The following is a 27,593-nucleotide window of genomic DNA, read 5'->3' as shown; positions in this document are numbered from 1 at the left end:
CTGAACCCTTATTTTCTCCCATACACAAAAATCAACTCAAAATGGATTAAAGACTTAAACATAGGACCCGAGTCCTTAAAATTCCTAAAAGAAAATATAGAGGAAAAGTTCCTTGACATTAGTTCTTGGCAATTATTTTTTGCATTTGACACCAAAATCATAGGCAACAAAAGCAAAAATAAACAACTGGGACTACATCAAACTGAAAAGTTTCTGCACAGCAAAAGCAACAGTGAACAAAATGAAAAAGCAACATAGTAAATAGGAGAGAATATTTGCAAACCATGTATCCAAAAATGAGTTAATATCCAAAATACTCGGGAACTCTTAGGACTCAATAGCAAATAATAATCCCATTACAAAATGGAAAAGGATCTGAATAGACATTTTTCCAAAGACGTACAAATGGACAACAGGTGTATGAAAACGTACACAATTATCACTAATCATTAGGGATATACAAATCAAAACCCCACAGTGAGCTACCATCCCACACCTATGAGCATGTCTATTATCAAAAAAACAAGGACAACAGGTGTTGGTGAGGATGTGGAGAAAAGGGAACCCTTGTGCACTGTTGGTGGGAATGTAAATTGGTAGAGTCGTCATGGAAAACAGTATGGATGTTCCTCAAAAAATTATAAATAGAATATTTGATCTAGCAATCCCACTTCTGCGTTTATATTCAAAGGAAATGAAACCACTATGTCGAAGAGATAGCTGCATTCCCATGTTCACTGCAATCTTATCCACAAAGCCAAGATATGGAAACAACCTAAGTGTCTCCTGACAAATGAATGGATAAAGATGTGGTATATTTATACAATGGCCATTAAAAAGAAGGCAGTCCTACCATTTGCCACAGCAGGAATTAAATTGCACAGCATTATGGTAAGAGAAATAAGTCAGACAGGGACAGACAAATATTTTACGGTAAAAGTTATAGGTAGAATCTTAAAAAAAAAAAAAAAAAAAAAAAAAAAGAAAGTCTAGTGGAATGGTAGTTGCCAAGGACTGGGTGATGGGGTGAATGGGGAGATGCTGGTCAAAAGGTACAAACTTTCAGTCATAAGGCAAATAAGTTCCGAGGACCTAAGGCCCAGCATCATGACTATTGTGAATTAGCACTGTATTTTTTTTTTCTTTTTGACATTTTCCTGTTTCTTTTTTTAATGATTTTTATTTTTTCCATTAGAGTTGGTTTACCGGGTCCTGTCAATTTTCTATTGGACAGCAAAGTGACCCTGTCACACATACATACACAAGAATACTTTTCTCACATTATCCTGCATCGTGCTCCATCACAAGTGACTAGATATAGTTCCCAGGGCTATACAGCAGGATCCCATTGCTTATCCAAACACTGTATTGTATACTTGAAAAAAAGGGTATAACTATGTGAGATGATGGGTGTGTTAATTAGCTTGTGGTAATCATTTCACAGTGTATACACAGATCATCACAGTGTACACTGAAAAATATGTATAATGTTATTTGTCAATTACACCTCAATAAAGCTGGGGGGGAGTCCAAAGACGATGAGGGGCCAATGAGAGGCTGAAGGAGGAAACCCTAGCAGGTGACCAGCCCCATAAGTAGCACTGGGAGCCTTGGTACTTGCCTTCACCCTGACCGGAAGAGACCCCAGCCCAGGGGCTGCAAGTGTGAATTTTCCGGGTTGGGAGAAGGCTGTTTTACGGTTCCTTTGGCTCCCGTTCATGGAAGCAGAGACTTGCACCAGACCCCTCCCCTTCTGTTCCCCCCACCACCCCTGCAGCCCATAAAGGGTAATGGAGCTGAAGTTAAAATAGTCACATGAAACCCACCTCATTTGAAAGGGCACCTGCTTTAAAGGCCAAATTTCCTGAGCCCAGGTTTATACATTAAGCTACAGAAAGACCTAATTAATTCAGACCAACCCCATTAACTCTGAATTTGGGATACATTCTGCCTAGGGCAGGTCTGAAGTCTTTCCTTTTGCGCTATCTATGAAGAAACGGTTTGCTAAGCAAATAAATAGTGCAGGCCAGGTTACAGAGACAGGTCTGGCTTACTTAAAACTGTTTTTAAGAACTTTGAAAATCACTTTAGCAGCCCCATTTGCAGGAAGTTAATGAGATCATTACAGCTGGTCCTTATCTATTTATTTCAACATTTCAGTTTTCCAAGCACCGTCATACACACTATTGGATGTGACCCTTTGAGTGGAGATGCTGTTATTTTTCAGTCTCCAGCAACTAATTTAATGCCTAATTTAAGTAGGTACTTAACAGTTGCTAAATGAATGGAGGTGGGCATGGCAAATATCAGGCCCATATTACAGGTGAGGAAAATGAGGTTCAGGGTTGTTTACAACCTGTCTCTAGGGGATCCCTCCAGCTGGACCAGCCACATGGTTAGTAAGTGGTGAAACTGGGGTTCGACCCATTCTCAGCTTTAAGGGATCTTCCCATTCTATTCTACTGTTACCATAGGACTACTGCTTGACAATTTAGTAGCCAAGTTTGGGGAACAGTGTTTTCTTAGGAACAATAAAAGCCCCACTTTTTATTTTTGGTAAATAAAGGCTTTTCCATAGGTAAAGGAGTTAGTAAGTTCTGGAACCTGAGCCTCCCCACTAGCCAGCCGCCATCCCCTTCTCTGCCCGACTCTGACACAAGTCACTCTCCACACATGGCCACTGGGATGTCAGGGCCAGCACAGGCGAGCTTCCTCCGGCCAGGGAAGGGCTAGAAAACAGCTCCGAATGGCCAGTCCTCCAGGGATTGCCCAGGCCTCTCCTAGAAGGGTGGTCTCTTTCCTCCCCGTCTCCCCTTCCCCAGAATGGTGGGGGTTTGGTACCAGGGGGAGATGGTCACTGTCTCTCCTGCCCTTTGTTCTGGAGGCTCTGCCAGCTTGGAACACCGCGTGGGTAAAATTCCCTGATCGTGAGATCTGCAGGCTGCAGGGTCCCCGGGGAAGGCCGGGCCTGGGGCTCTTTCGTGCTGCAGCTGGAAAGAGGGGTTGGGTTTCAGTGAGCTGGGCTGGCGGGGGAGGCAGGCTGCCTTCCCGGCGGCAGGGGGGTGAGGGAGCCGGCCCTGGGAGCCAGCAGTGCCGACAGCTTCCTGTCGAGAGCTGGGGGCCCCGCATGACCGCTCCCCACTTGGTGGATTAGGGGGTGAAAGGCCCCAGGAGGGGGGGGGGCACTATCTGGCCTGGCTGAGGGAGTGGGAGGCAGAGCACCAAGTCTGATTTTGCTAAATGAATTCTGCTGGCTCCTTGTCACACGGTCCAGCGAGTCGCCTCTGTCTGGGAAGGGAGGTTGCGGTGAGCCTTGGCTGTTTGTTTAAAGTCCCCTTCCCCCAACCTGGCCACACACATCCCCACAGTGCCTGACAGGGAGAAAATGCAGTAGCCACAGACCTGCTTGAGGAAGATGAGATAGGCTCTGGCTGTGACAGGGAACAGACAGGTGGCTGGTGTGAGAGCAGTGCACACAGCTCTGACTCCCAGGCTTTGTCCCCAACTGGTCCCCCCAGGCCATGTGCAGCTGCGGCCAGGGGACCAGGCCTCCCACTAAAGCTGTCAGCCCTGCAAGAGGCCCCAAATATCAGGCCTGGTCTAGAGATGCCCTGTCCTGTTCAACAAGCATTTATTGAGCACCTACTGTATATGGAAGTGGGCACAGAGGCAGGTAGAAGACAGACTTGAGATGATAAGGTTTGAGTGTGATGGGCTACAGCGAGGCATAGAAGGGGGTAGCCGGGTCAGCCTGGGGCTCAGAGAGAACTTCCTGGAGTAGACGGTACCTCAGAAGAGGGAGAGGCCAGCAGGGAGGGCAGGTCAGTTCAGAAGGAGCTCCCCAGGGACACAGTTTAGCTGTGGATTTCTGGGAGCAGTTTCAGATCCCACCTGGTGTCCAGATCCCCTCCTCCCCTCACCCCTGCCCTGCCACCACTGCCCAGGAGGTGGCCTTGAACCTGCAGGCCTGGGGAGGTGGAGAGGACCAGTGAGCTGGCTTCTCAGCTGGCACAGGCCTCCTCTGTCAGGCTTTCTGGGTTCTTCTCAGCTGGACTCGCTCCTCCTCCCTCATACACACTCCCTGTGAAGGATGCAGTGGATGGTGGAGACAGAGAAGGGACCACCAGCCCTCCACCACCCTCCGACCAAAGACCAACAGCCCTTGGCCAAAACCCCATGCTGCCTGATACCTCCCCAGCATCTGAGTGTGCGCCCTGGGCCGCCTCTTCTTTGGGATTTCGGCCGCAGCTCTCTCTACCCTGTAGGTGATTTTTGTTCCAAGCTCCATGTCTATTGTTTACACAGCTCAGAGTTCCATGGAGTTAGAACATGATTCCTTTCTACTGAAGGTGCTGTGAAAAGCCCCTGGTCTTGGGGGAGGGGGGAGCCATGGCCTTGTGGACAGTCAGGCACCTCATTCTGCTGGGCTGCTCCACCCAGGATGCTCTCCCCAGAGCTGGCTCAGCCCGGAGGCCCTGGGAGCTCCTGCAAGTGGCCTGGGACTCTGAGGGAGCCCAGGTTCTGGAAGTCTCGCTGGGAATTCCAGCCCATGGAATGGAGCTGTCCCTGCACAGAGTCTCCCCATCCTGAAACACCTCCCAAAGAGGCCAGGATGGAAATGTACCCCTCTCCAGGCCAGCTCCCAGCTGCCACTTTATCTGAGGGACCTCGGAGGACAAGGGAAGCTGATGCTTGGCTGTCCAGCGAGCAGAATGATGGGAGAGGAGGAAAAGGCTGTCCACTCACCTTGAGGGGCGTCTGAACACTCCTCCCTGCTTTTAACCAGCACGTCCTGCCTCTGGGGATTCCCCCCCACCCCACCCCCACCCCCGCCACTGGCTTATTTTAAGAACTGTCTAGATGCAGTGGGCAGCCGTCTGAAGGCTTGAGGACTCTGATGATTATTCCTCAGCATCTCCCCCTGGTTGTCCCCTGAAAGCTGGTTCCAAGCTCCCGACCCTCCAACAAATCTCACTCCTGCCTCTTGCCTCATTTCCCCTTCCCTCTACCCTCCCCACGACTTCCTTCTCTGTCCCACAGCCCTGTCCCTCCAGCCTGTTCTGCTCTTGGTTTCTGCGTCCTCTCCACACACACTCTGCATATTGCTCATCCCTGCCCTGCAGCCAACAAGCCCTGGGGCAAGTCACCTGCTTCCCTGGACCTGAGTTTCCCTGTTTGGAAAAATGGTAGGAGCAGCAAGAGGGGATGGGGCTTTGGATGGTCTGGAGAGTTCCTGCTAGCCCTTCTAAGATCCAAAGAACCTCCCTGGTACCTGGGCAGGTGTTATTAAAAAAAAAAAAAAAAGAAAAGAAAAGAAAAGAAAAGAAGTTCCCGTTGTGGCTCAGTGGTAATGAACCCAACTAGTATCTATGAGGAGGACGAGGGTTTGATCCCTGGCCCCGCTCAGTGGGTTAAGCATACAGGATTGCCACGAGCTGTGGTGTAGGTCGCAGCTGCAGCTCTGATTCAACCCCTAGCCTGAGAACTTCCATATGCTGTGGCTGCAGCCCTAAAAAACAAAAGAAAAGGGAAGAAAAAGACTACCCACTATGTGCACTGGCCTCCCCTGGGCTGGGGAGAAATCCCTTTACAGATTCAAGAGACCACAGGTCAAATGACAGAAAGGGGCAGCCAAATGTGGACACACCAGTGGGAAGGAGCCTTCCACTCTACCCCCTCCCTTGACTAGTTCAAATACTCCTGAGCTCGGAAAAATTCCCAAATATTTCTGAGCCAAGTATCCCTCAAAGGAGTGGCTTAGTGTCTGGGGTTACAGAGACTTTGTTACTGCAGCAGAGCATGCTACAAGCCATTTGCCGGTTTAATTTAATTATTTACGATAACACTTCAGAGTAAAAACTACACTTGTCAAAATAAAGGGGACTTTGTGCTGCAATGACCCAAATTTTATTGTTGCATTACTTAATGCACCGAAACCTGGTAATCGGCACCAGATCTCCCTGCAACTCGGGCAAATCAGCACCGCGCCAGAGGAATGAAATGGATTATTGCTTCCTGAGGGAATTCTTTTAAAGGATTCTAAGGAGAAAGGTGTTTCGAGTCTATCCTCCCACCCTAGTCATATCTCCTTCTTTTCCCCCAAAGGAAAAGAAATGTTGGCCATTTCCTGCGTGCCCTCAGCCTACCTCTCTTCCTTCACACATATAATCCCCTCTGCCCAATGCCATCCCCGTCATCTGCTGGTCCTAAACCTGTCTGCACCACAGAATCCCCTAAGGAATCTTTTAATTCAGACTCTTGGGACCCACCCTGGAGAACCCCCACTGAGCTTAAATGTCACCTCCTCTGTGTCACCATCCCTGCCATCCAGACCCTGTTGGGCACTTTCGCCTCCATGGCTCACTTTGCTCTTCTCCTGACAGCTTCTGCTCCTTGACTGTAAGTTCCTTGAGGGCAGGGTCTTTCTCTCTTACCTCCCAGACCTCAGCAGAGCCAAGTGTCTGCCCCCAGGGCAAGTTCAAGCAATGGCAGCTGGTTGAGTGTTGGGCAGTCCTTTGAGGAACAGAGTTGATGAGAGTTATAGAGAACCACCCAGGCTGGGGCACCAACTCCTGTCCCCACCTGGCATGGGGCCCCTCTCCTTCCCCACCCTCCATACCTGCATGTCCACATTCTTTCTTTGGCAAAAATGGCCTTTGGAGGACAAGACCCTTTTTTTTTTTTTTTTTTTTTCTTTTTGCTTTTTTTAGGACCACACTCGTGGCATATGGAGGTTCCCAGGCTAGGGGTCAAATTGAAGCTGCAGCTGCACGCCTATGCCACAGTCACAGCAATGCAGAATCTGAACCACATCTGTGACCTACAGCTCATGGCAACACTTGAGCCTTAACCCACTGAGTGAGGCCAGGGCTAGAACCTGCATCTTCATGGATGCTAGTCAGATTCATTAACTGCTGAGCCACAACAGGAACTCCTGGAGGACAAGACCTTTGTGGACATGAGCTTCCTGGCTACACAGTGTGATATGCTTTGGGAGATGTGACCTCACAGCCGAGTGTAAAGGGCATGTGATTTGGCCTTGCTCACCAGTCTCAGAAAGTCAGGCAAGACCAGCTTCAGGTACTTGCTCCTTATTAATGGCCCTCCCCCAAGGCCCAAGGCTACCAGCTTCTCTCAGTGCTCCCTTCAGCCCCTTCCTCTCCATTATTCACAGCAGTGATAGCAGTGATGGCACCCCAGGTGAACTGCAGCCAAAACTAGCCTTGGGCACCTACTCCTTCATCCTATCTATGCATCCACAGAGTCATTTATTGCTAAGTCTAGGAGGAAGATAAAAAAAAAAAAGAGAGTGACTCAGTTCCCGCTCTTTGCCGGGGCGGGGGGGGGGTGTCTTTTTAGTGCCACACCTGCAGCATATGAAGCTTCCCAGGCTAGGGGTTGGATCAGATCTGTAGCTGCCAGCCTACACCACAGCAACTCAGGATCTGAGCTGCTCGTGGCAATGCCGGATCTTTAATCCACTAAGCAAGGCCAGGGATCGAACCCTTGGCCTCATGGACACTAGTTGGGTTCATTAACCACTGAGCCATGATGGGAACTCCCTGGTCCCTGCTCTTAAGGGCTTATAATCTAGTTGGGAAGACAGAGAGTAGCTATAATTCCAGTGCTCCTGGAGTTCCCTGGCGGCCTAGCAGCTAAGGATTCTGCATTGTCACTGCTGTGGCACAGGTTTGATCGCTGGCCCAGGAACTTCCGCATGTCTCAGGTGTGGGCAAAAAAAAAAAAAACTCCAGTGCTCCAATCTTGCTCTCTATCCTCAATAATTATTCTACCTGTAATAAGAGTCGTTTCCCACATTGTTGATGCTTTCACTAACAAAGTACTTTCCATGTGGCTGGGGTTCCTTGTGTGGAGAAGACTCCTCCACTTGCCATCTCTAAAACTGATTTGGGCCAGATGAGTCCTGAGGTCCCTTCCTGCTCTGGGTGGGTTTGTTCAGGAGGAACCCTTCGTAAAGGAACTTTGGGGCCCACATTCTGCAAATTAATGGCTTCCTGGAGGTGTCGGCTAAGGAACCAGGATTTTTCAAGGAAGATTTAACAAGCCCTAGAGGAGTCGGACCTTGGGAACCAGCGAAACTAATGGTTCTCAACCTTGGCTGCACATTAGAATCACATTAAAATCTCGCTTTCGGGGGAAAACCAATTGAATCAATTTTCTGAGAATGGGGTTTGGGCGTTAGGATTTCTTACAGGCTCCCCAGGTGACACCAGTATGCAGCCAGGGTTGAGAACCATTGATCTAACAAACTGGCCTAGTCTCTGAGCGACCTGAGGCCAAGAGAGGTGTGACCTGAGCAGAGACACAGGTAGGGAGCGGCAGAGAGCAGATGCCGAAATTCTGAAGACCCTGCTTTCCCACTGTGCCCCCTGCTTCTCCGCTTCTCTGTGGAAGCTTATTCCCTCTCCCAGTTCACCTCCAAAGACAGCCAGGCCCCACCATCCTTGGGGACCCTACTCTGTCCCTCCTCTGAGAAGAGTGCCTAGAGCTGCCTGGTGCCTTGATTGGGTCTTTTCCCAGTGCCCAGAGGCAGAGTGGCAGGCAGTGGCAGATGAGGCTGGGATCTTCCATCCAGGGGCTTTCACCAGAGTCGATCAGGCTTGTTTGTCTTAAACAAACAGGGCTTGTTCCAGGAAGGCGTTTGTCTGCATGGGGCAGCAGCGCCATTCATCAAGGTGGCTCCGGTGCCCAGGGGCAAGAAGTCAGCCTTCCAAGGCCTCGGCCCACAGGGAGGGGCTTGGGGGCTGCTCCCCCAGGACCAGCCTGGAGAAGATGTCAGAAAACCTAATGAGCGACCAGACAGCTGCAGCTTGTTAAAGAGCGCCTGGGGCCCGTTGTAACTGAGACCTTTAAATATACAGCGTAGTCAAATAAACAGCATCCTCCCGCCCAACAGCCAGTCCCTCCAGTGCCAGGCCGGTCCAGCCCAGCCCACCCAGTTCCTCCCGTTCCTCCCTCTCCACTTTCCTCCTTCCCTGACTGGAAATGACTAGAATACAACTGGGAGAAATGGATGCAGCCAGGTTCCCTGACTGCCCCCTTCCCCCCTCGCTAAAGAGAAACCACTGCAGCCCCATCATGGACCCTACCACCCTGCAGGGTTTCAGACAATCAGGAAGGGACTGCAGGTCCCTGGAGAACCTCTATAGATGATATCTATCTCCCTCTGTCAGAACCTCCTGGAGCCACTGAGAGCTAAGCTGGACTACCTGGTCCCTGGTTCTCTACTCACCCCTGGGCAGCCTTACGAGATTTACCTAGGCAGAGCTAGTTGCCTTTTTTCTGCTCTGAGTGCCTGCGTGGTTCATGCTTCTGGAGAGTTCTAAGCCCAGGTGAATCTAGAGCTCTATGTCTTCTACCACGCCGAGCTCCCTGAGAGTGGGGACCAGGTTTTATTCAGGTCTGAATCTCCAGAGACCAGCACAGAGCATGACACCAGGGTGACTCCAGTTAGCATGTGCAGAATTGACCCCCATGCACCACTCATCAACCCCCCATTAATGGGCTCCTCCACCCATCGGGTCATGTTAGGAACCCTGGGTGATACAGCAGTAAGCTTACCCCTTACGGTAAGGGGTGCTGGTGCTGGCAGGGAAGGGCCCAGGTAGGAGGTCACTGGGCTGCTCTCAGGATGGTATCTATTGGAGAGGGGCATGTTTAGGTCCCTTAGGGAGGGGACCCTGTCCAAGAAAAGTTTTGGTTTTTTTTTTTTTTTTTTGTCTTTTTTTTAGGGCCACACTTGCAGCATATGGAGGTTCCCAGCTAGAGGTCGAATAGGAGCTGTAGCCACTGGCCTGAGTCACAGCCACAGCAGCTCCAGATCTGACCGGCACCACAGCTCATGGCAACGCTGGATCCTCAACCCACTGAGCAAGGCCAGGGATCCAACCTGCATCCTCATGGATACTAGTCAGATTCATTTACACTGAGCCACGATGGGAACTCCAGAAAAGTCCAATTTAAGAGTGAAGTGGGACGGCAAGAAGGGGCTGTGAAGTGGAGGCAACACTGTTTCTTACCAGAACATTTCTCCTCATCACAGTGGGCCTCAGTTTACCAGTCTACTCCACCTCATCACAGGTACCTCACCTCCCACGTCTACTCCATCTCATCACAGGTACCTCACCTCCCACGTCTACTCCACTCCGTCTTTCACAGGTACCTCACCTCCCACATCCTACTCCGTCTTATCACAGGTGCCTCACCTCCCACATCTACTCCGCCTCATCACAGGGTACCATGCAGCATGCTACATCATACTTCACCACAAATACCATAGACACGCAGTGTCAGACACTGAAGCTCTCTAAGACCCTGCTGTGGTCAGCAGAGGCAACCTCCTAACACATGGGATATGAGGGAGAAACTAAGTGGAGAAGAGAAACCTGGAACTAAGCAAACCACACAGAATGGGTCTCCGAATGCCCACAGGTAGCAGCCTGGGCTGGTCCAGTGGTACCAATCCCACTGACATGGGCCGGGGGCAAACTTTACCAGTATAGACATTCTAAACAAGCAGGCATGTGTGAAGTGACATCGCCTGAACATCTATTGGTTTTTACAAGCATCATATTAGGTGCTTCATATATATTAACACATTCAACCTTTACTATCCCCTAGGGGGATGGTATAATTGAATTCATTTTATAGATAAAGAAACTTAAAATTTATGCAGGGTCACACAGCTTAAAAATCGTGGAGTTAAGAGTTGGGACTTGAACTCTGCTCTCCCCCACTCCAAAATGTTACCTTAAGTCAAAAATAGGCCAATGAGAATGATCTTGTGCTGACAGTGAAGGCAGTGAATTCCAGAGGCCGTGGGCAGGTCACATAACCTCTAGATAAAATCAGTTTCAGGCATCCTGCCCTAGGGATGATCCAGAAGCAGTCAATGCTGATTGTGTATCTCCATGTCCCAGGCTGAGTACAGAGGCATCACTGCTTAAGGATATCCGGTATTACCAGTCAGGTCCTCCAGGTGGTGAGCAGATTAAGCACCTTATGCATATTTGGGTTCCTCAAGCTCCTTTCTCCCTATCCAAGCCAGGTTCCCCCTGCAGCCTGGACCCTAGACCAGCCACTTCACTGTGGTCCTCCCCATGTCCCTGTCCCCCTGACCTGCATGGGATCTGCAATGCTGATCCCCACCATGGTCACTCCTGCCATCTTTCTCATCCCTGCTTCCTGGCCATAGAGCCCTGCAGGAGCAAAGGACACAGGGTTCAGGATTATGTTAACTGATTGCCTCTCTTCTCTTCCCTCTGCTCCCTCAACCCGGGCAACACTGGATGCTTCAGGGCATGAGTTGGGTCTCCTATAGCTCAGGAAACTCTACAGGGTCTAGCACAGTAGCTGATACAAAGAGCCAATGGGTATCTTTGGGTATGTTGCTTACCATTCAGAGGCACTCAGCCCAGTAGCCAGACAGGAATGGAAAAATCCCTACTCCCCCAGAGGCACTGTCCATTTACTCCACCCTATGCCCTTGGGGTTGTGTCTGCCTGGGAAGAAGGGGAGAGGCTTTTTCTCTACTTCACATAAAGGTGCTGTGTATGTGATAATGGTCCCACTGGTGCTGAAGTCCTACCTCATGGAACAAATGAATGAATGAATGATTCAACCTTCTCTCTAAACCTTTGTCATAGCAGATGGGGGCAGACTGTCCTTCTGGGTCCCTGAACTGAGCCATCCCCTACTCCATCAGATAGCTAGGTAGGTAGGTAGGTAGATAAATAGATAGATAGATAGATGGATGAGATAGGTAGATAGACATATAGGAAGGTAGATATCTACCCTCCCACTCACTCTGTGCTCTGAATAGAAAGTGTTCTTTCCACTCTTCCAAAACCATCCCCACTGGGTCACTCAGGCTTCCCCAGTTCTGCCTCCCAAGAGTCCTTGCTCTCTTCCTTCTTCCCAATTTCCTCCCCTCCTCCTCCTTTCCTAATTCCATCTATCTATCTATCTATTTATTTATTTATTGGCCGCACATGCAACATGCAAAAGTTCCCAGACCAGGGACTGAAACCAAGACACAGCAGTGACAAGGCCAGATCCCTAATCTGCTGTACCACCGGGGAACTCCTTTACTTATTTTTTCTAATTTTTAAAAATTGTAGTAACATATACATAACATTTTCCATTTTAACTATTTTTACGTGTACGGGTCAGCAGCATAAAGTACATTTGCCTTGTTTCACAACCATCACCACCATCCATCTCCAGAATTTTTTCATTTTCCCAAACTGAAACTCTAGCTCTACAGCCATTAAATACACCTGCCCCTCTCCACCACCCTCTGGTAACCACCATCCTACTTCTGGTCTCTACAAGTGACCAGGTTCCTCATACAAGTGGAATTATATAGTGTATGTTCTTTTGTGACTGGCTTTTTTCACTCAGCATAATGTCTTCAAGGTTTTTCCATGTTGTAACACATGTCAGAATTTCCTTTTTAAGGCCAAATAATATTCCATTGTGTATATATACAACATTTTGTTTGTCCATTCATCTGTCAATGGACTCTTGGGTTGAGTCCAGCTTTTGTCTATTGTGAATGATGCTGCTGTGAACCTGGATGTCCCCCCTTCTCAGCATCCTCTTTATCTTCCCCTTTATTTTATTCATCCCCTCTGATTAGAATGTCACACAATATTCCGCAGCCAAAGCCTGGATTTTCCAGGACAATCCCAGGTTCATACCATTTTTTTCTGTTGTCCTACAAAGTCACTGAAAAGTCCCAAAGCTTCCAATACATTTTCTCCTTCTGTGTCTCATATGCAGCAGAGACACAAAAGTCCTTTCAACGATCTTGATTTTTTTAATTCAGGAAATTTCATTTCTTTTACAAGTCCGTCCCCCACTAAATAAAAAATAAACATCTCTGCTTGGCTCTGCTGCCTCCAGGTACCATTTCCGTCCTTCTATTTCCTGCCAAACCCTTCTGAGTGTTGCTCGTGTACTTCTTCCACCTCCTCACCCCCTGCCACGTACTTAATGCCCTGCAATCTGGCTTGGCTGTACGTACGACTCTGCTGAACCTGCTCTTGCCAAGGTCACCAGTGACTTCTTTTCTAAACAAGTTTTAATTGTTCTATTCCTTGATTCTTGAATAAATGCTTCTTTGTAGAAAAACTGGCAAGTGCAGAGCAGTGCACAGGAGCAGGAAAAGGATTAACCATACCTAATCGCACCACTCCAGGGCCACCACTGTGAGCCTTTTGGTGCACTTCCTTCCAGTCTTTTTTCCTTATCCCAACAATTTTCTCACTTTTCACCATCCTCATCTTTCCCCATCCCCAGCGCCCTCAGTGCTATTGGATATTTACCTTTTGAAGCTCTTTCCTCTGGCCTGCATCTCTGCTTCCTGTTCCAATCATTCCACTCCTTTCCTCTGCAAGCTACTCACCCACGGAATCTTGCCCGGATTTAAATGGTGGCTGAGTTGTGGTTTCCCGCAGGGTGCCAGGACCCCTCTGAAAGCCAAGGCATGTCATTTGCAGAAGTCGGAAATGGAGGGCAGGTAAACCCCAAAATGGTGTAGCCCCACCCACTTCTCCACCCGACAGACTCCTGTCATCCTTCAAATCCTTATTCAGATGAAGACCCCCTCCTGACTCCCTGGGGTGGGGCTGGCCACTGCATCCTCCGAAGCCCCCTGTCTTGCTCAGTGCACTGGCTGTCCTTCTACTGCAGAAGTAACCACCTTGGCTGACGATGATCTCTTTACCCACCTGTACCCCTCTTTAGCCTGGGAGCTCCTTGAGAGCAGGGACCCCCTATTATTGATCTTTTTTTGTTTTTTCTTTTTAGGGCAGCACCTGTGGCATATGGAGGTTCCCAAGCTAGGGGTTGAATCAGAGCTACAGCTGCCAGCCTACACCACAGCCACAGCAACGCCAGATCCGAGCCAAGTCATCACCACAACTCTAGGCAATGCTGGATCCATAACCCACTGAGCAAGGCCAAGGATCAAACCTGCATCCAACCAGACACTATGTCAGTCTCTTAACCCCCTGAGCAGCAATGGGAACACCTATCATTGATCCTTGTATTTCCTGAATCCAGTGGAAAGCCCACTGACCAGTTCCAAGGCCCAGAGAGGGGAGCTGACGTGCCTGAGGTCACACAGGCACACACAGACCGCAGGCCTGTGGGATGGCCCAGTCCTGAGATGGTAGAAGCACGATGATGCAGCTTTAAGAGGAAGGGCTGTGGTATGCTTACCAGGAAATCCCAGACTTCCAAATGTGAAGGACCCGTGCAGGGCCAGAGCCCCATCTGTGCCTGGGGCTCTGAGGGGGGTGGGCCTTGCTGCCTCATCACCCAATTCACCAAGAGAAGCCGTTCTCTGAGACTCACTCGAGCTTCCCAAATGGGAACTCCATAGTCCCCACTCTGAAATTTCAGCCAGGCAGCCCTTCCTTAAACATAAATCCATCTCTCTGCTCTAGCCATGTAAGCCAAATACACAGGAAAGGCCCAGGGTCCAACCTACTAGGCAAGAGACAGAGAGAGTTGGGAGAGGGTGTGCACACTGTGGCTGGGAGACCAGAGGCGGGTCAGGGAAGAAAAGCTCGGTCCTAAGGGATGGGTGGGATTTGACATGAAAATAAACTTGCAGTCCAGGAAGGAAAGGGCACAAGCCGATGCATGGAGGCAAGCCAGTGCAGGGCCCTGGAGAAGGGCTAACCATCTAGCAGCCTCCTGGGGTCACAGTCCTGCCCTCTACAAATGCCCTCCAAATGGCTCCCAAGTCACTCCCAAGCGTCCTTCCCACAGATGGAGCAGATCTGGGAACCGTGGTTTGGGTGCTGCGTGGGGCATGGGGGATGGAAGGGCCATGGGCTTGATGACAGAACAATCCAAGGCTGAAGTCCTGCTTCTGCGACCATGAGCAAGTCAGGTAAATTCTCCGAGTCTCAGCTTCCTCACCCATAAAACAAGGATTGCAATATCTGCCTCCAGAAATTGTTGGAAGGATGACAGGCAGTAACCTTGAGCATGTAGTGGCTGCTCAGTAAGTGGTACAGAGCCCCTGTCGCATTATTATTACTTTTATTTTTTCCCTTTTCTAGGGCCACTCCCACGGCATATGGAGGTTCCCAGGCTAGGGGTCAAATCGGAGCTGTAGCCACCAACCTACACCACGGCTACAGCAACACAGATCCAAGCCACGTCTGCAACCTACACCACAGCTCACAGCAATGCCGGATCCTTAACCCACTGAGCGAGGCCAGTGATCAAACCTCATGGATGCTAGTTGGGTTCTTAACCCGCTGAGCCACAACTCCTATTATTGCTTTTTTAACAATTCTTTCTCATATAAACAGCACTGGGGGAGTTCCCATCGTGGCTCAGTGGTTAACGAATCCGACTAGGAACCATGAGGTTGCAGGTTCGATCCCTGCCCTTGCTCAGTGGGTTAAGGGTCCGGTGTTGTGGTGAGCTGTGGTGTAGGTCACAAACGTGGCTCGGATCCTGCGTTGCTGTGGATCTGGCATAGGCCGGAGGCTACAGCTCCGATTCGACCCCTAGCCCAGGAACCTCCACTATGCCACAGGAGCGGCCCTATAAAAGGCAAAAAGACCAAAAAACAAAAACAAAAAAAACACAGTACTGGGGAAACATTCCCATCAGCAGAGGTTCAGTCAGATTTTTTCTTCCCGCACCATTTGTCACTTGTGTGTTTGCTGTGATGAGATGGAATCAGAAGAACTGGGTCCTCATTCTGTCTGGCCATGTTGACCTTGAGCAAAGCATTTCAACTCAGTGTCTCCACTGAGTAAAACAGGGCTCGTAACACCCCCACAGGCCCTTCAGGAGAATTCGTGGTGCTGTGTGTTAAAGCCCCTGTCGGAACCTCCAGGGTCCTCAGTCAAGGTTTTGGAAATCCTTGCCTTCCATGCCACCCTCCTGGAGCCCGGTGTGCGGCCCTGGGCTGGGCTGTGGGGCAGGGTGGCTGGGAGGCGGGGTGGGGTGGGGTGGAAGCCAGGCCCAGAGCTGAATGCATAAATAACCAGCCATCCCAGCCTTGCTTCAAAAGCCCTGGTCTCCAAGCCTTTAATCAGGGAGCTGCTCTTCCCTGGCCACCCTCCAGGGCCCGCCCGCCCACTTCCCATGCCGAGGAGCGCCCGGGAGGGAGCCCTGGATCTTTGCAGCCTGCCTGTTTTGCAGGGCTTGTGCGTTAACAGATCCCAGGAACCCAGAGGGCTGCCTCTCCCAAAACCCCCGGGGCCCAGCCCCCTGCCACCTCTGAGGCTTGGCTCCGGACTCCCCTCTCCGATCAGTCTGTGCTTCGGCCCCACCACTTTGGAACATGGCTTTGACTGGACAGTGGCCTCCTCTCCACAGTGACCACACTGTATGTATGAACGAACATCAGTCCCCAAGGCCCAAGAGTTCCGAGTATCCCCGTGAGACAATGGAAACCTAATATTAGAAAGTGAGCAGTCCCAGAAAATCCAGGACATGTGTTTGCCATGTTGATCACCAGCCCCCCCTCACTGTATGCGAACCTCTCTTTAGGCAAGGCGGGGTATTCCTTTGGGATCAGGAGTGAGAAGTATGTTGGGGCTGGGAATGGGGAGAGGGGATTGCATATGAAATCACTTTTGGCAACTTGAGTCATATTTTTAATGCACTAATGGAGTTGGCTTCTTGAAGAAAAGAATCAGTGATTCTTTTTCATATGGGAATGAATTCATATGGGAAAGGGTTCCAGTTAGAAGGAGCTATTTTTAGCCTCAAGTATAGGGATTTGCTGAAAGGGAGGCACACCAGTATTCAGTCCGGAACCCTTTCCTTTGAGGTTTCCTCCGCTGAGCATCCCCTATGTTGGAATTCACCTGCCAGCTCCGTCCCCGACCATGGAGACCAGGAGCAGGGTGGCATGGTGGAGTGGACAGCCCCTGGACATCGGCACCACCTGGGCTGGGGTTTGAATCTCTGCACTACCATTTCCCAGCCAGGTAACCTTACACACCTTATGGGCTGCTTTGGCCTCTGATCTGGGATGCAGGTGTGGGAGGAGGGGTGGGCAATACTCTTCCCCAATAGATCAGATGGGAGGATTAAATCAGGTCATGTTCCTGAGTCACTGAGCTTTTGCTGTGGCACAGGAGAGGCAGGGTCTCCCCCCAGGCCTGTGCGTTCAGAAGTTCTTAAAGGAATAACATCTGCCAGCCTAGGCAGCACATCTGCCTGCTCCCCAGTGCGCCCGCCAGGCCCCGCTAACCTGAGCACATCCTGCTTTTGTAAATCATCTTAACCAGGGCTCCCCTTATCCCAGATGAGCCCCCCTACTGAGTCCTGAGCTCTGGCAGACAATGAGTTGCAAGATTAGAGCAGACCGAGGCAACTTCACGAGGACCCCTGTGGATCCCTGCCTCCCGGGCCCCCAGGCGCAGCTCACCCACAGCACTCTCAGGAGTCACAGAAGCCTAGAATCCCAGGACCAGGAGGGTTCTTAGAGGCCTCAGGCCTCTACCTCCCTGAGATACAAACTGGGAAACTGAGGCCATGCCGCTGCATCCTTTCCTCAAGGTCACACAGCGGGTTAGCGGCAGAACCAGCCCAAGAGCTGGACTCTTAGGAAAAGCAGGTTGTCCCCTCCTTCCCACCTCCTTCTGGGGGGTGCAGGTCTGGCCATCCTGGGGGCCTGCATTCCACCCAGGGAAGGACTCTGTCCCACATGTGTCCCTGCCCAGAGCTCTAAGTATGTGGTACCATCTGATGGCTGTGAACAAAGATTTAAGAAGAGCCCTGGTTTTCCACCCTTGTCTTTGGGAGGCAGTGTGGTGTTGGGAAGAATATGGCCCTGAAGCCAAGGGTTCTATAAATGCAGCCAGTTCAAAGTGACCAGTGCTGGGCTCATGGCAGGTGCTAGAAAGTGGAGGTCATGATCTGGAATATTAGTTCCAATTCTGCTGCTTGTGTGACCTTGGGCAAGTCAACAAACCTTTCTAAGCCTTGGTTTCCAAGAGAAGAGGAACAGTAGCATGTCCCCAGACTACCTGCCAAGGGATGTTCAGTTCTCCCAGGGATGTCACAGGCCTTCAGAAAGGCGAGGACACTTGAGAGATGAGATGAGTTTCCTCAAGCTCAAGGATGAGACAGGAATTCCTGCCTAAGGGAGCCACAAGACAACAGTGATTCAGGGAAGAAACTACCAGATAGAGAAAACGGGCCCTTTACATGGCCACTAAAACCAAAGGCCTAAAGTTCCTCATTCCCCATTGTCTCCTAAGGACTAGGGGTCCCCAAGGGGAACCAACATTTATAGCCTCCGTGGGGTTCACATTATTCCTACAGATGAAGGTCTATTGCCTCAAGGTCACACAGGTTGAAAGCAGAGGGGCTGCTCAGACATGGATTACAGGTCTTGGGAAACCTCTGAAGTCATGTGCAGGCCCCTGTGTGTGTGCGTACGTGTGTGTGTGTGTGTGTGTGTGTGTGTGTGTGTGTGTGTGTGTGTGTGTGTGTGTGTGTGTGTGTGTGTGCATGCGCGCGCCCGCGTGCACATGCTTTCCTGAGGAGCAGCCGCCAGCTCTCATCAGACTTTTAGGAGGGCTGCGCCTTGGTTCAGAACCTCCAGATTCCACAGCTACCTGCAGGGCCCAGTCCACTGTCCCTCAGCCCTGACTCTGAGACCTTCCTAGCCCCAGGCCCAGCAGCAGAAGGCAGAGGGAGAGTCCTAATTCCTTCAGCCCTTAGGGAGCTCAGATCCCATCCTGACAGGCTCAAACCCGAATGCAGGCTATTTCTACTATAACTTCCACAGAGACAGAGAGCCGGGGTAGGAAGAAGGAGGTCAATTCTGGCAGGTCCAATATCGCAGAATGGGTATGGGTGATCGAGGGTGGGGTGTGATGCAAGATGAGCAGCTGGCCCTGGGTTGTGGGTGCTGACAGGGCAGAGAGAAGCTCCCCTCCCCCCCAGGTTCGGGCAGATGAGGAGTGAGTGACAGCAGCAGGTCCAAGCCGAGTGGCCTCTTCAGCCACCATGCAGGCGCCCGTAAATACCAGGACTGGGAGGGGCCACAGGGGACAGAGGCCTAACCTCCTATCACTTGCATCTCTGCCAGGCCACCCCTCAGGCTCCGGCCACACGGCCTGCCTCTCCCGGGTACCCTTGGTTACCACCAGCCTCCTGCCTCTCCTCATCCGGGCCTCGAGCTTCTCCTCTCAGGCTCCAACACCATACCCAGAAAGACCTTGTGTGTTTTTCAAATTAATGCAATTAAGAGCATTAAAGTTTGCGAACGATCGAGTTTTTCATTTTCCTTTTATTTGATTAGAGAAATTCCCACCGCACAGTTCCTCCAAATGAAACCCAGACCCCAGGCCCATTGTTCCGGGGGCTTCCATGAGAATGTGTTACCTTTCAATCTCACACACTAATGTGTTTAGCGTTACAGTCCCCCCCGGGCGGCTGCAGGAAGGATCTGGAGCCTTGATTAAAGCGGCCTTTGCCGGGCAGGAATGTGGGCTCCTCCGCCTGGGAGTCACAGAGGGGCTGGGTGTTCGCTCACAGAGCCTCTACTCACATGGCCAGCCGGCCAGCCGGCCGGGGACTGGGCTGCCGGGCCTTGGGGCCTGGCTGCAATTAGGCATTTGTGCCCTCTCTCTTGCCTTTCCTCTCAGACCTCTGGCACTACCAGCTCTAGCCCTAACACACTCACGTGCAGCAACACACACACACACATACACACCCCTCTGTCTCTCCCCTTTCCCATCTTTGGTCCTCTGGCTGCCGATGGACCCCCTGGCAGCCCGTCCCTGGTCAGCTCTGCGCAGAGGCTCAAGAAATCACAGTGCTCACACTGCCCCTCCCTCGGTCAGGCCCCAAGCTCCAAGGTGAAGAGCAGAATTAGAGCCAAAAGGGAAAAATTGATTAGAGGACTAAGTAAGGAAGGCCTGGGAGAGGGAGGAGGGAGGGTCACAACCCCTGTTAAAAAATTCGGCTGGTGCCAAATTTAAACAGGATGTTAAGTCTACACCCCTCCTACCCCAAATCACCAAAGGCTCAGGGCTGGGAGGCCCAGGTTCCTTCCTCTTCCAACTGGGGCAGCTGGTCTGGGCCCCAGACAGCCCAGCTAGGTTGTCTGTTCTGCCAGGGCCCTGCCCTGGGTCAGGAAGCTGGGACTTCCCTGCCCCAGCCGTGGCCCACAGACCTCCAATAGCCCAAGGCAGGATCCTAGGAAACCACCAGGACCTGGCCGAAACTCAGCAAAACCGAAAAACAATCAGGCTTAGGAGCTTGGATCTGAACTAAAAATAAGCCGGTCAACTCTCCAGCTCTTGCTGTTCCTGGGTCCCAAGGAGTTGGGAAGGGCTTAGGAGAGAAACATGATCCATCTTCACCCCCAACTCCAAAGCTGCATTCCTAGATGCCTTAGAGTCTTTCCACAAACCTCCACGGAGGCCCATGCCTTGCAGATCAGAGTGGCCACTGGCGGGGGGGGTTCAAAGAGGAGCACCCTCTTCCCTGGAGGGGATGGGGGTTGGAGAAGTGAGGGGGCTTATGTACCTATGGTTGTCCTGGTGATAACATGTGCTAAGGGAGGTGAGTCCCCCCAGACACCTGACCTGGACCCACAGGGACTACCCCATACCTGCAGAGAAAACCCCCTCACCCCTCGGAGCTAAGAGCTCAGCCTAACTCAGATGGAGCCTCTGCATCTGCCTTCCAGGCCTCTGCAGAACTCGGCCCCAGGTTGTCCCTGTGTGTAAATCCTGAGCCATTCACATACTCAGTCAGATCCAAGGCCTCTCTGTGGCGAGTGGAGGCAGGGAGGCTGCCGCCTGCTGGGGCCAAGGCAAGATGGAGGCTGAATTAAAGCTAAGTGGGGGCCATCGGGAGGTGGAGGGCCGGAGGGATGACTCAAACGGGTTCAGAACCAGGTTCCCTGCCTCCCACCTGGGCTGCTGCCTCATTTATTCTACTTGGTCCCAAGGGAGGAAAATACCCCCACCTGGGCTGGGAAAGTTGGGGGACTGATTTGCAAGGCTAAGTGATGGGAGTTCACTGTCCTGTTGTTCATGCAGACACTCACTCAGGCAATACTTGGCTGATGAGATAAATCCACCTACACATTTAAGCTGTACCTCCCCACGCAGGGCCCAGAAGGTCTAACCCTTGGATGGGTCCCAGGGTTCTGCCACAAACATCTGCCCGGGGCCAACAGCCCCCAGGGAGCAGATACATAATGTGAGCTGCATTTGAATGAAGGAGGAGCTGGAGAAGGCGGCATGAGGGAATCAGGATTGCAGTGGAAACTGCTCAGGAATTTGGCTTTGGGTCTAAGTTGATTCTTCCTAGACAATCACCTTAACATGGGTATCTCTCAGTTACCCAGGGCACAGAGGAGATGGGGATGAGATGGGAAGGGTGGGGAGGGGGTGGATGACACCGAAGGTGAATAATCCAGAGACTATTTCTGATTATTCCTGTTGGACTTTGCCAGTTGGCTTTTTTTCCCCCTGCTGGGAAACTTGCTTCCCTAAGCAGGATTTTCTTTGACTATTTTTCAAATTTTACTCATGATTTCCAACCACGAACAATGCTTTCCCCAAGATGACCAGGCTTGGTTTTATCCTGAGCTCCATTCAAACCACAAAGACAGAAAGCAGGGGGTAGGGCTGGGGATCAACTGAGATGGTACTGGGGGCAAGGCCCCCTCAGGGAGGGGTCAGAATTGGCTGCGGAGAAGCCCCAGGCTGAGGACACTGCCAGAGGAGATTCCAGTCTGTGGGCCCAGTGCCTCCCACCCCATCCCTGCCCATTCTCCACTGTAAGGCCCTGAAGGGACATGGCCACAGAACATGCTAAGGCCTTCGCTGGGAAGAAGAGGAGAGAACTCAAATTCTACTGGATTGAGGTGAGAGTTAGTGGCCCTGGTGAAAGGCTGGCTTCCAGGGAAGGTGGGGAGCGGGAGCCAGATTACAATTTCCAACGAGTTATGGAAACCTCAGTCTGCTCTAAGCCAGCACCCGCATTCCTGTAGAGCTGCCAGCGCAGGACTCAGAACCACACAGAACCACTCATACTGGAGCCGGTACCCACATCCTAGGCGCCTGCGTGGCAGCAGGAGAGGATGGAAGACAGGCACAGCTTCTCCATCCCAGGCATACAGCTCCCCCCTCCCCATTTAGCACACAGTCCAAAAGGCACTGCAGCGAGGATTCTTCTCCATTTTCATGGAAATGAACCAATTTATCTCTGAACACGGGAAGCGGATGGGGATGGGGATGAATTCTCTTCCCTTAATGCAGATGGACTAAATCCCCTTTGCTTCTTACTGGTTAAAAAAAAAAAAAAAAGACACCCCAAAGCTGCTGCCTTTCCCACTGTTGGATGCCAGCTGATAACTCCGAACGCTGGCGATTAAATCCCCAGGCTAGGTTGCTTGCAGCTCCTCCACCTGGGTCCTGGTGGAGCTGCCTCGGCCACCCCCTGTGGTTGCCAATGGGCAACCAGAGGACTGGAGCAGGGCTGAGGGGCAGACTGACTGCCAGGAAAGTGATCGCCTCCACCTGGAACTCTTTGAGCCAAAAGACCCCTGTGTCCTCAAGGAGGGTTTCCCAAATACTATCTGAGAAACTTGTTACCAAAGTTGCAGCCCAGACCTGAGCCGGTCAACATCGGCTCCCAGATGGGTCAGCCATGCACTCTGCCTGAAAACCCTCAGGCCCGCGTTCAGCAAAAGTCCCAGCGTTGACTGCCTGAGCGCTCACTCCGTGCCAGGTGCTCACCTCCACTCCCTCATTGGCAACCCCAAGAGCAGGTATCAGCATTAGCACCATTTTGCAGATTCTGGAACTGAGGCTCTGAGAGTTTAGGAAAAAACCCTTTTAGGTTACACAGCTAAGAAGCCACAGAGGCAGGTTTTGAACCCACATATCTGATTTCTCAGCCTCTGTTCTTCATCCCTAAGTTAGGCCAAGCCTGATCCAGGTTCTGGTCCATCATACCAGGCTTTTCTGCTCTGTTTTGTTTTTTTGTTTTTTGTTTTTTGTCTTTTTGCCTTTTCTAGGGCCGCACCCACGGCATATGGAGGTTCCCGGGCTAGGGGTCTAATTGGAGCTGTAGCTGCCAAGCCTACGCCAGAGCCACAGCAACTCAGGATCTGAGCCGCATCTGCAAACTTCACCACAGCTCACGGCAACACCGGATCGTTAACCCACTGAGAGAGGCCAGGGATCGAACCCGCAATCTCATGGTTCCTATTCAGATTCGTTAACCACTGAGCCACGTCGGGAACTCATGCTCTGCTCTTTATAGAGACATTACAGTCCAGCCCCACAAATGCACCTTGTTTTCTCTGTCTCCTCTACTTGGCATGCCCCTCACCCTGACCCCCAGTTGTGACTGTCCACACTGACTCAGTGTATCATAAAAGACTTTTCCCTCTTCTGGGTCCCCTTGGCAATCACTTACCTTAGTGGTTCCCCAAATGTATCTCCGGACCAGCAGCGTCAGCATCAGATCCCACCTCATACGTGCTGAATCAGAAACTCTGGGCGTGGGGCCAGCAATCTGTTTTAACAAGCCCTCCAGGTGATTCTGCTGCACACTCAAGTTTGAGAAACACTGGGCTTCTTCAGACCCCATGAGTCTTGAAGACAATTAAGAGTAAGATTAGCTCTTGTGTTCTTGGACACCTGAGCTCACCTTATCAGGTATATTATGAAGGAACTCTAGCAGCTAAATAGTAAGTGAGTAAAGCTTTTGGGGGGCCTCCACTGCTGCTTTCCACTCCACTTGGCATCCTGTCCTGGAATAGCCGACACAAGTGACCATTCCAACATGGGCAGTATTCGTATTACCACTCCCTTCAGAGCCAACTTCAATACCCTCAACCACTGCCTCCCCACCTCAGGGGCAGTCCACGATGTAGGCTGTCCATAAAAATCACCTGGGGCTATCAGTGGGCCAGCCCGAAGAATCTCTCCAGGTTTTGTTGCTGAACTGCTGCTTGGCTCCCTCCCAGCTTCTTCCTTGAGGAGTCTCAGCCCATAGTCCACAGCCCAGTGCTGGCTCAGGGGATGGCCTCCCCAACCCATTTGTCCTGGAGATGAAATCAGACAGCTCCACCCTCACTGATGAAATCTCCATCTCTGATTATAGTATTGTCTGTTTCTCCCTTTAATTCTGTCCATTTTTGCTTCATGTGTTTGAAGCACTGTTGTAAGCTGCATACATGGTTATGTGTTTTCCGTTCCTGATAAATTGAAACTTCTACAATTAGAAAATGTCCCTTTTTATCCCTGGTAATACCCTATGTTTTGAGGTCTATTTTGCCTGATAATACAGCAGTCTCTCCAGCTTTTGAATGTATATAATTTTTCATCCATTTTTTAAAACCTTATCTGTGATTTTATATTTACAGTACTTCTTTCAGAGACTGCAAATAATTAGGTCTTTTTTAAAAAAAAAAAAACTTTTCTGACAATCTCTGCCTTTTAATTGCAATGTTTAGTCCATTAACATTTAATGTAATTATTGACATGGTTGAATTTAGTTTCATTTGCCCCCTCTGTTTTCTATTTCTCTGTTCCTTCTTCCCACCCTCTTTTGGATTTTTTTTTAGAACTCCATTTAAATTTATCTATTGGATTTGTAGCTATACCTCTTTGCATTAATTTTTTAATGATTGCCCTGGGGACTACAACATACATCTTTAACTTTTCACAGTCCACTTAGAGCTACTATTTCAAGTAAAATGTAGAAACTCCAGGACCAAAATGTAGAAACTCCAGGACCGCAGAGGTTTATTACTCCCACCCCCTTCTTTTATACTATAGTTATCATATGTATTTCATCTACATACATTATAAAACCCACAAGACAATGTTGTAATTTTGCTTCAAACAGCCATGCAAATTTTGGAACAATTAAGAGAACCTACTGCCAAAGGGAACCCCTAAGTGTAAGGGACACCTTTCTTAAGAAGCTGATTCAGCTCCTTGGCAGAAAAGGGAATCTGGATCTTTCAAAATTCCTTCACTCTCTTCTTGTTGAAGGTGAGTTCTGAGCCCACAAGGCAGATTCACAGCTGATTTGTTCTTTATCCTTTAAGAGTCTTTACCAAGTCTCCTGATCATCAGACCTAAAAGTCCTTTTCACTGTTTCCATGGGGTCTTGGGATTCAAACGTGATAACCCAGAATTCCCAAAGTGAATATGCAGATTAAGCCTCACCAGTGTCCTGCCTTCCTCTACCTCTCCCATAAGAGGCATTTTCTCTCATGTTATTACAACTTGCATTTTTTTTTTTTCCTCACCTCTCATTCTAGGTAATAAATCCTGAAGGGAAAGAATCTGGTCTAATGCATAGTAGGTATTCAGACAACTTTGCTGAATGAGCAAATGAACCCCAAATGCATTTCTTGACACCTCTTGAGACAGTTGGGCACAAAAGGGAAAGTGTGCCAGGAAGCAAAGGAGGTCCACGTGTGTCTGCCCCTGGAGTGGTGGGAAATCATTTCCAGGGGCAGGGGGGATAGCCAAAAACATCACTGTGGATTGACGGGGGGAACTGCAGAGAGCCTGAGGTTGACTCTGATGAAATGTAAATGTGGGAGTTGAGAATGTGAAGGCTGCAAAGTGGAACAGGGGGAAGCTACCAGGCCAGGATGTGTGGGTGGGACCAGGATTTTTAGCATGCTCACGTGTACCTGGAGGAAGTGTGTGCCGGGCCACCCAGAGCTGCTGACACTGCAGCCTGGAGGGCTGAAGCTTTTTAGAGAAACCATTAGTCTAGTGACAGGGAGAAGAATGAAAAAGCCGCCAGGGCCAGGGTAAGCACAGGGCTGGTCTGAAGGGCTGTGGGCCACACCGCCAGGGAGGCAGATGGAGGTCATTCATCTGGGTGCTTTGGGGAGACAATGGCGAGTCAGGGTTCAAGAGGGTCGAACTGAAGTTGGTTGGGAAAAGCTCTGTCCTGCTAAGGGGCCTGAGAGTGTAGTTTAACCTAAGCCTCAGGAGGAAGAAACCCTGTATTCTGGCAAGACAGGGTCTCCCAGGGGTCAGGACAAAGGAGGAGCCATGACTGAAGGAGGTGAAACTGGGAGTGCCTCTGAGTCATGCCCTCAGCCTGCGCCAAGCTAATTGAATAAAATGAGACCTGCAATACCTAATTTCATATGAAATGTGCTAATCGAGTAATGGGGCAGATTTTGGCATGTGGCTTGTAGAAAAGCTAAAAAGGAGAGATGGAGCAGGAACAAGCCGCAGCACGTTTCAGCCCCTAAGAGCCAGTGAGCCTGTCTGCCAGGCGCAGCCAGCTGGGTTGAATGAAATGCCTGTTGTTTCGAGGCAGGGGGAAAATGAGTGACCGTTATTTAGATGAAGGAATTTATATCCAGCGTGGTGTGAGGTTAAGCAAATTGGCGAGTGAGATTTGACCTGTTATAATAACCGTTAAGTGTTTGGGGGCCACCCCAAGAGGGGAGGGGAGGGCATTAGTATTCATGAGAACCTACTGTGTGCACCGCCCCCTGGCCACCAGTGGAGGATGACACTAGAACTTGGGAAAAGACTCAGGGGCACCGTGAGGTATTTAAGTTGCTGGAGTTTCCTATTTTACAGCACAGCATGGCCAACTCTTTAAAGGCATTCAACTTCCTTCTAACGCCACGTGGTGAGCACGATTACAAAAAGACAGTGCAAGGCCTCCCATTTGGTTTCAGGGGGTTCCAGCCAAGAAGAGTGTGAGTCCCAAACCCCATCTCCACCCCCAAAAGGAAATGTCTGAGTATTTGAAAATGAACTTTATTTTTTTTTTTCCTGTCTTTTTGTCTTTTTGCCTTTTCTGGGGCTGCTCTCGCGGCATATGGAGGTTCCCAGGCTAGGGGTCTAATCGGAGCTATAGCCACCGGCCTACACCACAGCCACAACAACGCAGGATCTGAGCTGCATCTGCAACCTACACTACAGCTCATGGCAACACCGGATCCTTAACCCACTGAGCAAGGCTAGGGATCAAACCCGCAACTTCATGGTTCCTAGTCGGACTTGTTAACCACTGAGCCACGAAGGGAACTCTGAAAATGTACTTCTGTTTCCAGTCCAGTCTAGCCGCAGCATCTCTTGCCTGCATCCAAGATGGCTGCCATTTCTAGTTGATTAAGGGCCCGGATAAACTGGATCTTGGAAGAATGCAAAGCAGATTCAAATAACTCCCCAAGGCCTTCTCCAGCAGGGGAAGGCCACTGCCCCAAACCTGCCTCTCCCTTGATTACCTCCTAGGCCATCAACAAACACGGTGAGCTCTTTCTTGGCTGGGTAACCATCCGATTCTGTAAGGCGACCCTGCTTCCCTTGACTCATCGGGGAGACAGCAAGGCTTAGTTCGAGTCTTTATAAATCGGGTTGCTCACCCCTGTGGGGACATTCTGACTTCACCAAGGTCCCCGGTCAAGGTCAGTTGGTCAGGGTGTCCTTTTCTGGACTCTACGAGGTGAGTGGTTCTGCCTGGATGCCAGGAGTTTAGGCAGGTCCATCCCCATCGACGTCCCTAGGTGGGAACCTTAAAACAAAGAAATGACTGAATTCCTGGTAGATGGCCAA

General features: G+C 50.5%; 1 long non-coding RNA gene across 2 annotated transcripts in view; it reads right to left on the bottom strand.

Annotated features, from left to right (window-relative positions):
* The window catches only part of LOC110256376, a 109,354-nt gene extending 85,455 nt beyond the window's left edge, over window positions 1-23,899 (bottom strand). Inside the window, exons 1-2 of one of the 2 annotated variants that reach the window (XR_002337774.1) lie at window positions 23,461-23,899; window positions 13,350-13,496 (exon numbers count right to left, since the gene is read on the bottom strand). This is a non-coding gene — a long non-coding RNA (uncharacterized LOC110256376). The remainder of the gene's footprint in view (window positions 1-13,349; window positions 13,497-23,460) is intronic. The other variant, XR_002337775.1, reaches the window with a different exon arrangement.

This window comes from Sus scrofa, chromosome 13, assembly GCF_000003025.6.
Source record: "Sus scrofa isolate TJ Tabasco breed Duroc chromosome 13, Sscrofa11.1, whole genome shotgun sequence".
Taxonomy (NCBI): Eukaryota; Metazoa; Chordata; class Mammalia; order Artiodactyla; family Suidae; genus Sus; species Sus scrofa.
Note: the sequence above shows the minus strand (reverse complement) of the source record. Positions and strands in the feature narration are given on the sequence as shown.